Source organism: Stegodyphus dumicola, chromosome 3 (assembly GCF_044657685.1).
Source record: "Stegodyphus dumicola isolate Sdum_Otavi_A_Nest chromosome 3, ASM4465768v1".
NCBI lineage: Eukaryota > Metazoa > Arthropoda > Arachnida > Araneae > Eresidae > Stegodyphus > Stegodyphus dumicola.
The window spans coordinates 81,057,329-81,071,018 of record NC_140770.1 but is presented as its reverse complement, the minus strand read 5'-3'; positions in this window follow the sequence as shown (position 1 = coordinate 81,071,018).

Genomic DNA, 13,690 nt, shown 5'->3' with positions numbered 1-13,690 from the left:
TCTCCTCTGAAGGAGCAAAACCATTCTTATTAACCGAAAAACCTAAATACGTAATCTCTTGTTTACATAACTGCAATTTGGCTGGGTCTAATGTTAAATTAAATTTTTTTAACTTGTCAAACACCTTTTGTAAAATAATTACTAGTTCATTTATACTGTTAGCTGCAACAATTATGTCATCTAGAAAATATTGTAAATTTGGACCCTGCAATTCACCTAAACATTTTGATATTAGAGTATGGAAATAAGCAGATGAATTTTTTGCACCAAAAGGTAACCGAGTTGGTTGAAAATTGCCAAGTTCCGTGCAAAAGGCTAATTTTTCTTTATCTTTCTGATCTAACTTTATTTGAAAAAATGCTGACTTAAGATCTAGCACACAATAATAACTTTTACCTGCTATATTATGCAAAATATCTGAAATCTTAGGTAGACATATTTGATATGATTCAGTTATGCAATTTAACAATCTATAATCTACTGCCATTCTAAATTTTAATTTGCTAGAATCAGTATTAGGTGGTGCTTTCTTTTTGACAAAAATTACTGGAAAACTGTAACTCGATGTCGATGGCTCTATAATACCTGCTTCTAACAATTTGGCTATCTCCTCTTGGGCATATTTTTTAGCAATGCGAGGAATAGTGTATGGTCTAGTTTGAATTGGAAAGTTATGTAATAAATTAAATTGTGGCACGACAGCATCAGTCTCACCCAGAGTGGCGTAAGATTTTGAAAACACAGCTGAATTTTTCATGAGCATTTCAATCATCTTATTTTTTTGTTCTGCTTCTAAATGACTTAAATCAAAATCATCTGGGCTTAATTCCTCCTTTCTTAATTGTTTAATTTCTTTTAAAGTTATATGGTTAATCTGCAAATTTTGTTGCTCTCTAGGTTTTTCAAATTGTTTTTCTTCGACTTTATATACCTTACCAATCTTTTCACCCTTTCTTAGAATAATTGCGGCATTGGAATTGTTTTCAATTATGGTGAATATATATTGCCTGTCACTTATCTCATGAATTGAATCAGTCACACCTATCTTGCCCACTTTTCGCCTGTCTGGTGAGAACATTATTTGCTTTTCTTTCTGCATATTAATTGGAATGCTTAACTTTACTATCTCTGCTGTATTTGGCGCAATTCTGGTATTCAATACTACTCTTACAATACCCGACTCTTCTGGTCAACTATTCTTGTCTACCTTTTTTGCATTAATATTAGTACAGTTTTTTCTTTTGTCCAAAAGATCAAAATATGTGTTATCAATGATTAACTGACTTTTATCTGCATCTATAAGTATCTTATTTTTTTGAATGAAATCATACCCTAAAATCATTTGATAATTTGTGTTCCAATTATGTTGTGTAACAAAAAATTGGTTGGCAAGCCATTTATTTCCTAAACGAAATTTTAAGTTTACAGCAGATACATATGGGATAGTAGCATTATTTAGCGTATGTATTCTTACAGATCTGCTTAAGTAATGAATCTTTGTGTAATTTTTTATTACTTGCAAGGTGTCTGGCTGTATTAAGCTTAAATTTGCACCTGTCTCAAGTAATGCTTCTACCACAAAGTCGCGAAATTTGATTTCTATTACTGGTAATTCCGTGATACTATTAGTCTGGCAAGAAGCTACCAATTTTTGTTCATTACTTTCTTTAATTTTGTGTCGGAATCTTTCATGTGTATTTGGCCTATTTGAGTTCCTTATTTTTTTATTTTGTCTTGTTTCCCCCAAATTTTTTTATGGGCACTTGAGTAATACTTTGTGTATCTGGGAGATCTGCAAGTACCCTTCATTAGTTTAAATTATTTGTACGAGTATTGTATCTTCTGTATTGTGGCCTATTTCTATTACTGTTCTGTAGTCTATTACCTTGCGTGAAAGCATACCGACTATTATATCTATTCCTTCTATTGATAAAGTTACCCCTATAAAAATTTCTTCTCTGGTTGTTTCTAGCCTGTCTATAATATTGAAAATTATTGTTTGAAGGAAAATAAGGACACTCTGTAGTCCAATGATTCTGTTGGCAAATATGACAAGACTCTCTATTACTACTACTTTGTGTAGCATTATTTTCTAGGCTAGTTACATTGTTTACACTACCATTAGGTAAAATTTCATTGAATTTTTTTGACAAATCCTCAATGGCTCTATTATTTTGCATTTGTTGCATAATTAATGTATTTAATTCAGGTGAAAAATCATGTGTCTGTGAGCTATTACCAGAATCCTCCAATGCTTTTTCTATGTTCTTTGCCTGTTTAACAGCAGTAGCAAAATCAATAGGTCCTAGTTTTTTAACCTCCAGTCTTAAATCTGGTCTGAGAGCTTCTAAGAATTTTGAAAGCATTGCTTTTTGAGTGAGGTTATGTACCTTTTCACTCGAACTAGGATAGCACCCAAAATATTTTGTGGCATAAGTATTCACTTTTTCCGCTAAGTCCTCGACTGACTGATCTGGGGTCTGTCTAATTGAGTTAAAGTTATTTTGAATTGTGTCAAATGACTGAGATTTTGAAAATTTTTTACTTAGTAATGCTTTTAAATCATCAAATGACATATCTTTACACGATTCATTATCAATTACAAATTTTAATGCTTTACCCCTCAATTGAATTTTTAACACCAAACTTTTTCTGTTCTCATTCCAGTTCTCTAAATTTGCCATTTGGCATAACTGATCTAAAAAAAACGTTATATTTTCGTCATGCTCCCCTGAAAAAGTAGGCAGAGCAGTAGCCAGACTCATATTCATTACATTATTTTTCTTAGCCATTCTGAATCAATTTACTGTATTTTACTACCACTCTAAATTACTATTATTATTACTTCTAATGTACATTCATAAATACACTATTGTAACTTATCGAAATTTTTCACATGGATACAAGTTATTACATACTCCTTACCACACAATATGATATACATTCAGGAATAATTTCTTAAATACCGACCAATTTTGAATCGATATTACCATTTTCACATATCTATTTTTATCATTAAATTATTTCACATTAGCAGGAAACAGTCATATGGAATTCTATATATATATATATTTTTTACATATGCAATTTTCAACTTTTTTTAATGATTCATATCAGATAAACACAAAATTCAAAATTTTATCCAATCATTACTAATATTCACCTATTTGATATCAGACGTCATCACAAAATTCAAAATATTCAAGCAATTATCAAACTGGAATCACATGTGTAGTTATATTTTTAGGCATAAGCATAAAATGGTTCTCTACCTGAAATGAAACAGTTAAAACTTAATTTCCCCTTTTTTTTTTTTTTTTTTTGTCACGGCACCATAATGTGCCTTTATTATTATAATCCTGGTCACGGCACCATAAATGTGGTGTTGCTGGCCTTGATCGTATAAAGTGTCGATACTAAGAATATCAAGTACAAATTAATTTTGCGTAAATACTTAAACTAAAATTTGGTGTTTAGTACATTGCTTAATCATTACTAAATAGATTAACAAGACTTACCCACTGATGCATGCATGAGCCGATTATTTTCTTTTTCCAATCACATATTTATTTCAATACACATACTTTCTGGATTAAATAAGACATATTTATCACACACATATACACACTAAAATATCATAACTTAGATACTCGCAATGCGATAACTCAAATGGAATGTCCGTGGAGTGCCGACGCGTGACTATTCGCGCAATCCTGTTCCATCGAATAATTTTGCGGTTGAAACTTGATGAATTCTATCTTCATATTATCGCGCTGTCTGGTTACACACTTATAAGCTCTTCTTTTTTCCTTTTACATTCATATGATCTTTACACACATCGCACGTGGTGACACATTGCTGGTCAATCACATCTAGAAGTCGAACAGTTACTTATATTCTGCTTGCGCGTTTATTTTATTCATAAATTCCACACACTTGCGCGTATATTATATTATTCACAAATAAAATATCTACTTTAAGTACTGGATTTCTTCATTCTGCTTCTTTCTCGGCAAAATTAGATAGGAACAAATGGCGACTGCTGAGTATGTGTGTGGGCCCACACACCCGCTAAGCTCGACGTCAGGCAGCAAGAGGGGAAAGACGAAAAAGAGAGAGAGACAAACCAGTCCTTCCAGTATTTATACCTTTCGACGCACGTGCTCGCGCGTGATAACGATACAAGAATCGATGTAGCCCCAATATTCTCACAACCGGCTATAAACCCACTTTTTCAAAAATAATATTTGAAGTGATTAACATATTCATTAATTTCTACCTATAATTTTATCACAGAGCTACCCTCGATAATGGATACTCCAGTTTAGGAACTGCCTATAAGTGACCGAACGGCAAGGTCACTGAATACTGATAGTTCGACTCGGGTTGGAATCAAAGCGAACGTTCTGTCACCATGAACGTTTTTGGTTTAACACATGTATAACCTGGGTAGGTAAGAGGGTACGTAATAGTTTTTTTCGAAAAATCCTGCATGAAAATTTCCCTTCTCTTAGGCAGATAGCCCTCATGTGTTTTGCCGTAATAAACTAAACTAATTTAGCAAACACTCACCGTTTAACGGACTCAAATTCGAATTATAAGATTAATGGACTTACGTTTAGCTTACCCTACTGATACAAGAACAAAACCCTGGTTCTTTAAGCGTTCACTACCGGATAGTTATATTTGAAAAATAATATAATCTATTTTAGAAAAATAACTAAATATCGTTTTTATTTAAGTCCAAATTTTTACAGGTACTCAAACTTTTGAAAAGTAATTCAGTTTATTTATTATTATTATTATTATTATTATTATTATTATTATTATTTTGAAGTGAACGCGTCCTACTGAAAACAACATTGGTAAAGGTTCGTATTATCCATAAACACCTATGGAGGAGAAACAGTAGAATTTTTTATTAAGACTAATCTATCTTTCATGAAAGTGTAATCAAATCTGACATCTGCAATTTTCACTTGGATTTATATCCTATCGTAAAACATATACACAAGATACCTGTAGCGAAATGGAAAGAATTTTCTCATACTAATTTTCTAATTCTATATATCTTGCTTAAGCAACACCCCCACTCTTCATATTTCCTGCTTTCATAACGAAAGCTAGTAGGCTAGTGTTATATTTAAAACATTACGTTGAGTTTATGTACTCTAATAAATAATAAACTTTCGTTACACCGAGTTTATTGAATTTGAAATTCTTTTCCTCCGAAAAATATCTGACAACTAAAAGCAAAAGGCGGGAGCTTTTAAGAGCGCGAAAAGTGTTTCCAAAGTTGTAATTTCCCAGCAATGTCCCAACTGTAAGAGCCCCGAGTTTCGGTTCGACATTAATGCCGTCATAAAAATTTCAGTTTATAAGACATGGTTTCGTGCAGTTGCATCAGCTCCAGTGGAGGCAGTTGCTAACAACTTACAGAGATATTTATTTTATTATACTTTTCTGCTTCAATAAAAGACAGAGAAATTTAAATTTTTCAGAGCAATTTTTGGGCAGACTTGGACTTTGAATTGCTTTTTCATTTGATGGTATTCCGCAAACATAATGCACGGAAGAACTCAGTATCGTAATATATTGTAATCTTGTATTACCAATAGAGTTCATTAGCGTTTGTTCAGAAAAGAACTGAATATTCATAAGGCAAATACGTTGTTATGTTTAAGCTGTAAACTATTGAATCATATTGTTAGGTAAATATGCACACTGGACAGTATGCATGTTTTTGCAAAAGAGAGGCCACTTTAAAATTAGATATAGTTTACATAAAACACAAATAAATCCATCTATGTAAGAAGAAAAAATGACAAAGTTGGTATCGTTTGATTTAGCTGATTATGGCAAAGCACACTACGACTATCTGCCTAAAGGAAGGGATGTTTTTGTAAAGGACTTTCTAAAAAAAACCGTCTCGTATACACATTACACATGAGGAAACCACGAAAATGCCCATGCAGCCTGCCCTTTCGCCGGGAATTGAACCCGGGTAGAAAATGCTGGCAGGTTGGTTCAGCGATTTTACTCCTCGGCCACAGGTGGGCAAATGACAGTTATTTTCTTTTTATTCTTTTTTTTATTTTTAAAGATTTACAAAAGGTCGTCAACAGTTGTCGTCTTCAAGCTACCAACATTAAAAAAAAAAAAAAAAATCTGATGTGTACACCACATGACATCCTTGTACGGAATATTAAATTATACGCATTTTTTCTTGCATTTCATTTAAACTTATTGGATTGAATTAAATCTACTTCGCCGACAGCGAATAAACCACAATAGAATAAACGGATTCTTTCAAATTCACTTTATTTGTCTACCATAGCGACACTCTGGCGCTAGGTTCACTTAACAGTATTATATTTCGTTCAAATTATAACTCAGAATGCACTAAATTTATATCATTTAAAGAATTATCTAATCGTTGCCACATGTTCTATTCAAATACTATAATAAAGCTAGAACGATGTATAAAAGAAATTAAACAAACACAAAAAAGAAACAGTTTTTCACAGACGATTGAGTATTTCTCATTCAATTAATTCACTTCTCACTTCGCGACAAGGCAAAAATACATGAAAACTCAAAATATCTGTATTAAAAATTACGAAGTAAATCTTAAACATTTATTTCCTCGAGGTGCACAACTACATGTTATAGCAGTTCTATATACAAATTTTCAACGTTTTGAGGCTACTCGTTTTTGAGTTATGCGAGATACGTACATACGTTTGCACAGACGCCACGAAAAATTCTCTTCAGATATCATTTTAAAGCAGTGTTATAATTTTTTTGGAGAAAAAGAGTATTTTATTCTGTCCTTACGCACAGATATCACGCAAAAACATCGTTAAATTGCATTCGATACCGGTCAAAATGGATATTTCCGTTGAAATATTCTGCCTGAAACTTTTCGCGATTACAATACTTCCTTTTTACTTCGTACAAGGAAATAAAATGGGTCTCTCACTGACAACTGTTATTTTTCAGAAGAGGAATTTTTGAAAACAAAAGTTGTCTGTGAATAGCATTGTTGCGCAGTACGGGTTCGTGGATTTGGAGTGACTGAGGAGAACACGTGGTGAAGAAACAAAATACAATTTATTAGCTAGTATTATTCAGGACAATTCCTAAAACACGTTAACAGTCGTAGAAAAGACTACGGCAATAGACTGGTACTCCGCGTACAAGCAGGATATATAAATAACTTTTGACTTGCATTCGAGAACATTCCCAAGCAACATTAAAAACGGTAAGAATTCGTTCCAGAATGTTCTCGCTCCGTCTATGGTATATCGCACATTTTGTCGTCAAATGCGAGATTTTGAGTTAAATCTAGCAACCTTATCTTCCTTACCATTTCTGGCAACCCTAAACCCACTTTGCGGGGAAGATATCTTACCGCAGCTGGACATTTCGCAACAGAATTTTATTTAGTATACTCAAAGAAATTCTTTAACGAGTTTCACTCGATTTCTTCGCAGAGATATTTCCGTAAATCTGAAACCAAAGACATACTAATATGGAGAAATCTTAGATAGTACATATGAAATGAGCTAAATCACAAACATGACAGTTGTCGACTCTATCACAAATTGCACATGAAATTTAGTACTTGGAATCATTTAGCTGTCAGATTTTTTATTTATATTATAGTTATTATATATTATAGTTGATTTTACTTTTCTCTGTGATTTGAATGACCAGATTGGAACTGATATTAGGTATTAAGTAATTTTACTTGATTTACAAACACTCTATAAACATAGCTGTATGTAAATATGTATAAGAAGATGTTGGGTACATAATTGTTTGATCGCATTATAAAAAAAAGACCAGGTGTATTATTTTTCTGATTTAAGAAAGTCTTAATTTTATTTAATTCTGAATTATTATTTTAATGCTTTAATTTTGGCGAAAAAAAAGATTCTTCTAAGAATATTATTTATTTTCATGTTATTTACAATTTTTGTCCAAGCTTCGATTCATTGTGAAAAGAATTCGGGATGGAAGGCGATTTTGCTAAGTCATGATTTTCGCGGACTGTTTTTGTCACTTAGAAAGTTCGAGAACAAATTTCTTTTGTGCAATTGACCTTTTGGACAGGATGTACGTGACGAAAAGGTCAGAGGTCAGAGGTCTCGTGACGTCCCTAGGTGCAAATAGCGTAAAGAAACCTATCCCATTCATGTGGAATGACCTTTGATGCTTCTCGAAGATCGCGTTGCACTTCTTGTTTAGCACGATCAACCCTTGTGGCGAGCTATCACCAACAGCTCTGTACAATTAATTCAGTGCTTTGTATATGTTTGGAAAATTTCCAATAAATGCCATTGCTCTTCTTGCCACTCTCCTGGCTGGACGTAGTAGATAGTAGATAGTCCCACCAATTGAGCACATCCAGCCGATAATCTTAAAGATGGAAAAGCAGCTCATCTGGTGGTCTTCTCTTCTGTCTCATATGGTGGGCTATCGGAAATGTTCTTGGTAGTGAGAGTGGTAAATGACTGATGCAATGCGTGGAATTTGTTAAGCATTCGCGATAAATTCTTAACAAGTGTTCGACAGTCGCGCTTTTAAAATAAATAATAAAGAAGTAAATGAAAATGTACCAAAATATGTGCAAATGTATGAGTATAGTAGTATTTATAATACAAAACGAGCCAGAGTGAACTTTACGAAATTCACAGAGAAATTTAAAAGTTAGAGGTATGTTTGATGCAATATATTGGCTGTCATATCCTGTTAAGTTGAAAGATACTATATATTGGCTACTAATATTACATGCTGTCTAAAACGATTTCTTCATCATAATTGTTTCTTTTCGCTGTCGAACAAAGAACGAAACATAGAAACATTCCTGACATCAATAAATTCCAGCAATTCCAAAGTTTCTCTTTGTAATATAAGTTGAAAACAGATCGATTACTCACAAAACTAAAATAAAAGAGAAAGAAAAATGCAGCAAAGCCAGGCATGATTCTGAAATATCAAGTTTCCATGGGCCAAACCAGATAAACTCTGTTATATTAGACCAAATACCCTGATACAGAAGTGAGCATTATATCTGTACATCTTACCAATATTAAACAACCACGCTGAGATTTTTTTTTTGATATTACTTTCTGTCTCTTAGGTTTCTCTTATGAGAGAACATGAAATGATATCTTGTTCCGTTTCTTGTTTTTAAACGCCTTTGTATTCCTCTCTCTCTTTTTCTTTTAGGATATTTGGAAAAGCTATAGAGTTTTATCATTCACGATGAATGATCAAAATTAAAATCTTTTGTTTGGAAGATCAGAATGGAATGTATATAATGCCAATTTCTACAGATAATATTAGATATATCTAATTTGAAAATAGAAGATTTTAAATTTTTAATAGTTTTAAATTCACATAAAATATCGGAATCCATATTTTTTAAGACTTAAACAAAATTGAATCTTTACCGTAACTAAATATCCAAATTCTAAATTTCTATTTTTAATTTCTAAATTTTTAATAATATTTCATAATCTGCTCTTAAATTTTTTTTTAGCCTGAATTTTGAACTAAAAGGGATCATTGAATTTCGAGACAAGGGATCAAGTCTTGCTTGTCAAAAAATATGTCTTCATTTTAATGTCATGCTTACAAATGGAGCGATATTATCACAATGATCTAATTAACTAATTAGTAACGAGTTACGAATGATGTTAACAGGAAAATTTTGAAACAGGGAGGAAAATTTTAAAGAAACCAACAGATTCCAGTTGGAATACATATCCATTTCTTTAATTTGAGCTCAGAATTTGTACTCCTTAATGAGTTATTTCGATCCGTCTTTGTCTGGACAATTTCCTAAACTGTTCTGCGAATGGATACTACACATTCCCTGGAAACTCAGATTCATGAGGAGTGTAATACGAATTTATCAATAGAATAGAAAACATATCCCAATTTGATTTTCAGAAGAATCTGGATAATTTTGCAGCCAATGGCATGGGTTGCTTGTTTAATCAATCTTGACAAAGAACACGAGAACCAGTCACTTGGAGAATGATTTGGCAACAATATTGCGTTCATTTATATCCAATCACATAAATTAGATTTTGTTCTTTTTTTATTCTATTTAGCTCATTTGATTTAGTTATCTGCCTCCGTTTTATACATAGAAGGAAACAGCCCCAAAACCAGTTTCTAGAATAACTGGGGACTAAAGTCAAAAAGATGCGTAAATATTTTGAGCTTTAATCTGAAATCAGCTCCAAAACAAAATTGCCTTTTTATTTTCTAGCACAACTGTTATTTAGCTAACAACTAAGCGATGTTGTTATGTTATCACCTGCATATGTTAGAAGGTAATATTATCGTTTTCGTATTTTTATTATTTTGCGTTGGCCGTACATTAATAAACCTGAAGGATTCTGTTTCACTCAAAAATAGAATCATGTCACTACTGTCTATAGAATAAAATAATCGCATTTAGTCAATAAAATCTTTTGATGATGAAACTTCATTGCCAGTAAAATGATATACGAGTGATTTAAAAGGCCTTATATAATGTTAAAGTACCAGGAATACAAATTATTTTCAAGGCCCACCAGTGGCACAGCAGTAAAATCACTGAACACTGGTAGTTCCAAACTGAGTTCGATCCCAGGCGAAACTGGCAATGCAGAAGATAACGTGAATTATATAACTGTCTTTAATGTTTTTGTGGGGGATCGATATTTATTAGCAGATATTTCAAAAAATATTTACAATGTATTTAACTTTTGTCTCATTTTATTAAATTTAATATACTATAAGAAATATGAGATTTGAGTGTTCGAAAGTTTTAAATTGTTTAATTGTATAAATACATAAAATCAATTATTTTAAGAAAAATTTCTCTTATTATGCACCTTCGTTTACATATAGTAAATGAAAAGTTATAGCACTTTTCATTAAAGGTCTTACATTGATCTTACAAGATCTTACAATGATCTTACATTAAAGATCTTGTTATCTTACAGTAGTAAGATAGATAAGTTTCATAATTCAGTACTTTCAGATCAGAACTATCAGAATGATTAAATATGCTTAAATGACTAGAAGAGAAACACGCTAATGTGACAATCAAAATCGTAACAAACAACCTTATATTTAGCGTAGGTATAATGAAACACTCAATCGATTTCGAGGGCAGCTAAAGGTCCCTCCTCATCAGGAGAAAGAAATACATAGAAAGAAGAAAATAGGAATCACAGAAACACGTGGTGCTTATCAGCACTGCACGTGGTTATAACTAGATTTTTAATCAGAGTTGCACTGGCCGCCTACGTTTACTGAGCCAGGCTGTCTGATCAAGCATAAAGAAATATTAGCGAAGTTAAAATAGGGAGCGAGGAGCAAATGCACATTACGCTCAAAATCTGAACTTCAAATAATGGAAAGCAACCACTGAACGGATTTTTATACCCTCTGGTAGTACCAAGTGCGAGGAGGTAACGCCATCTATCGGCAAAAATAATTGAATTAAGACAGTAGAATTTTAAAGGCATTAGGAAGGACTGGATTCGACTTCAAATCATTAACTAAACTTTCTAAATCTTTGTGAATGTGAAAAGCCTCAAGAAAATTCAATTCGCCTATGGAAGAAGCCTTTTGGATGATTTTTGCAGCCCCGAAATCAAAATTATGGTTAAAAGTCCAGCTATGATACGCTATTGAAGACTTGTTAATTTCCCCTTTTTTGACATAAGATTCATGTTCCTTGATACGAAACTTCAACGCTCTTTTTGTTTGGCCAATATATCTTAAACCACACTGACATGATATACTATAAATTCCCCAAGAATTCAAGACAGAAACGCAATCTTTTAGAATCGAAGGGTGAATTTTATTAATAGGGGAGAAACCGACTTGAAAATTGAATTTCTGGAGAATCCGTGCAATTTTATAGCTAACAGAAGGATAAAATGGAAGCACTACAAGGTCATTGATATTATTTCTAACAGTGGAATGTCTTCTTTGATGGGAATCTGAAAATTTTTTGACGGTTTTCTCAATAATCACGGGAGAAAATCCACGGTCAATCGCAACTGCTCTCAAATAATTAAGTTCATTGGTAAGCAAAGATTCAGAGGAACAAACTTTTAGCGCGCGGAAAACATAATAGTAAAAAGAAGCCATTTTGTGCTTAACAGGGTGGCATGACTTGGCATGGGGTGGTAAACAAACTGCAAAGGGTTTACGGTACACAGTGGTGCTAAAATCGGTTTCATTGCGGATTATAAGAATATCGAGGAAGGGGAGGGAATTGTTGGATTCAATTTCAAGAGTGAATTGGATGGCTGGATCAATTGAATTCATAATAGATAGAATCTCGGATAAATCCTCTTTATCACCGTCAAAAAGTGCGAAAGTGTCGTCAACATACCGAATCCAAATACGAAAAGATAATTTATCAAATAATTTCATCTCAAAATAGTGCATATAAATGTCAGCAAGTACCGGACTGAGAGGATTACCCATAGCCAATCCTTCAACTTGACGAAAATATGCATTTTGGAAAACAAAGTGGGTTTGACTTAGAGAAACTTTAGTAAGCGAAACCAACTCATTAATTTCAGTATGTGTGAAGTGAAATTCCCGAAGCCTAGTTTCAAGACAATTTAGTGCTCCTTCGACCGGAACATTAGTAAACAATGATTTGACATCAAATGAAACCATAATGGAACGAAGTGGGGAAATATTTTTAAGTTTATCAATGACTTCAACAGAATTTTTTACAGTGTGAATATTGTTATCAAGTAGAGGAGAAAATCTGGAAACTAAATATTTGGCCAAAGGATATGAAGCAGTACCTATGTTGGAAACAATTGGTCGAAAAGGAATACCGGTTTTGTGGACTTTTGGAAGAGCATAAAGTCTAGCGCAATTAGTAATAGGCGGAATAAGTGATTTCTTCAACTGAGTTGGCAGAATGTGGGAAGATTTAATAGCACTTTTTACTTTCATGAGGTCCGAAGTTGAAGGATCTTTAGGGATCGAGCAGTATGGGCCTTCATTTATCAATTTAGAGACTCCAGTAATATATGTGTGTTTGTCCATAACAACGATCTGTCCGCCCTTATCAGCTTTAGAGATAATGATATTAGTATCAGAATGAATTTCACGTAAGATCTCATTTTCCTTTTTGCTAAGATTAGAACCCAAAGATTTATTGTTAAAATTAACGTTATGAGTAATTAGGTGGCGGATTGTATCCTTCTGCGTTTCCGAAATTTTGGAGAATTTAAAGGCTTTCTCTATAGGGGCGATGATTTGAGGAATTGAAGGTTTAGATGTCTTTGAAAAGTTGAAATTATATTTTAATACTTTTAACTGATCCTCCGAAAGATTCCTATTGGAGATATTAACGATGGAGTTAACGTTTACAGTGGGAATATCAGCTAGATAATTGGGACTATCCGACTGGTGTGTGAGTTTTTGGAATTTAGAAATGAGCACATTTTTATGCCGTTGACAAACGGTATCGGTTCTAGACCAGGATGTATGTAAAAAAAAAATGAAAAAAAAAATTTTCCTCATTTGAACATACATCCTGGTCTAGAACCGATACCGTTTGTCAACGGCATAAAAATGTGCTCATTTCTAAATTCCAAAAACTCACACACCAGTCGGATAGTCCCAATTATCTAGCTGATATTCC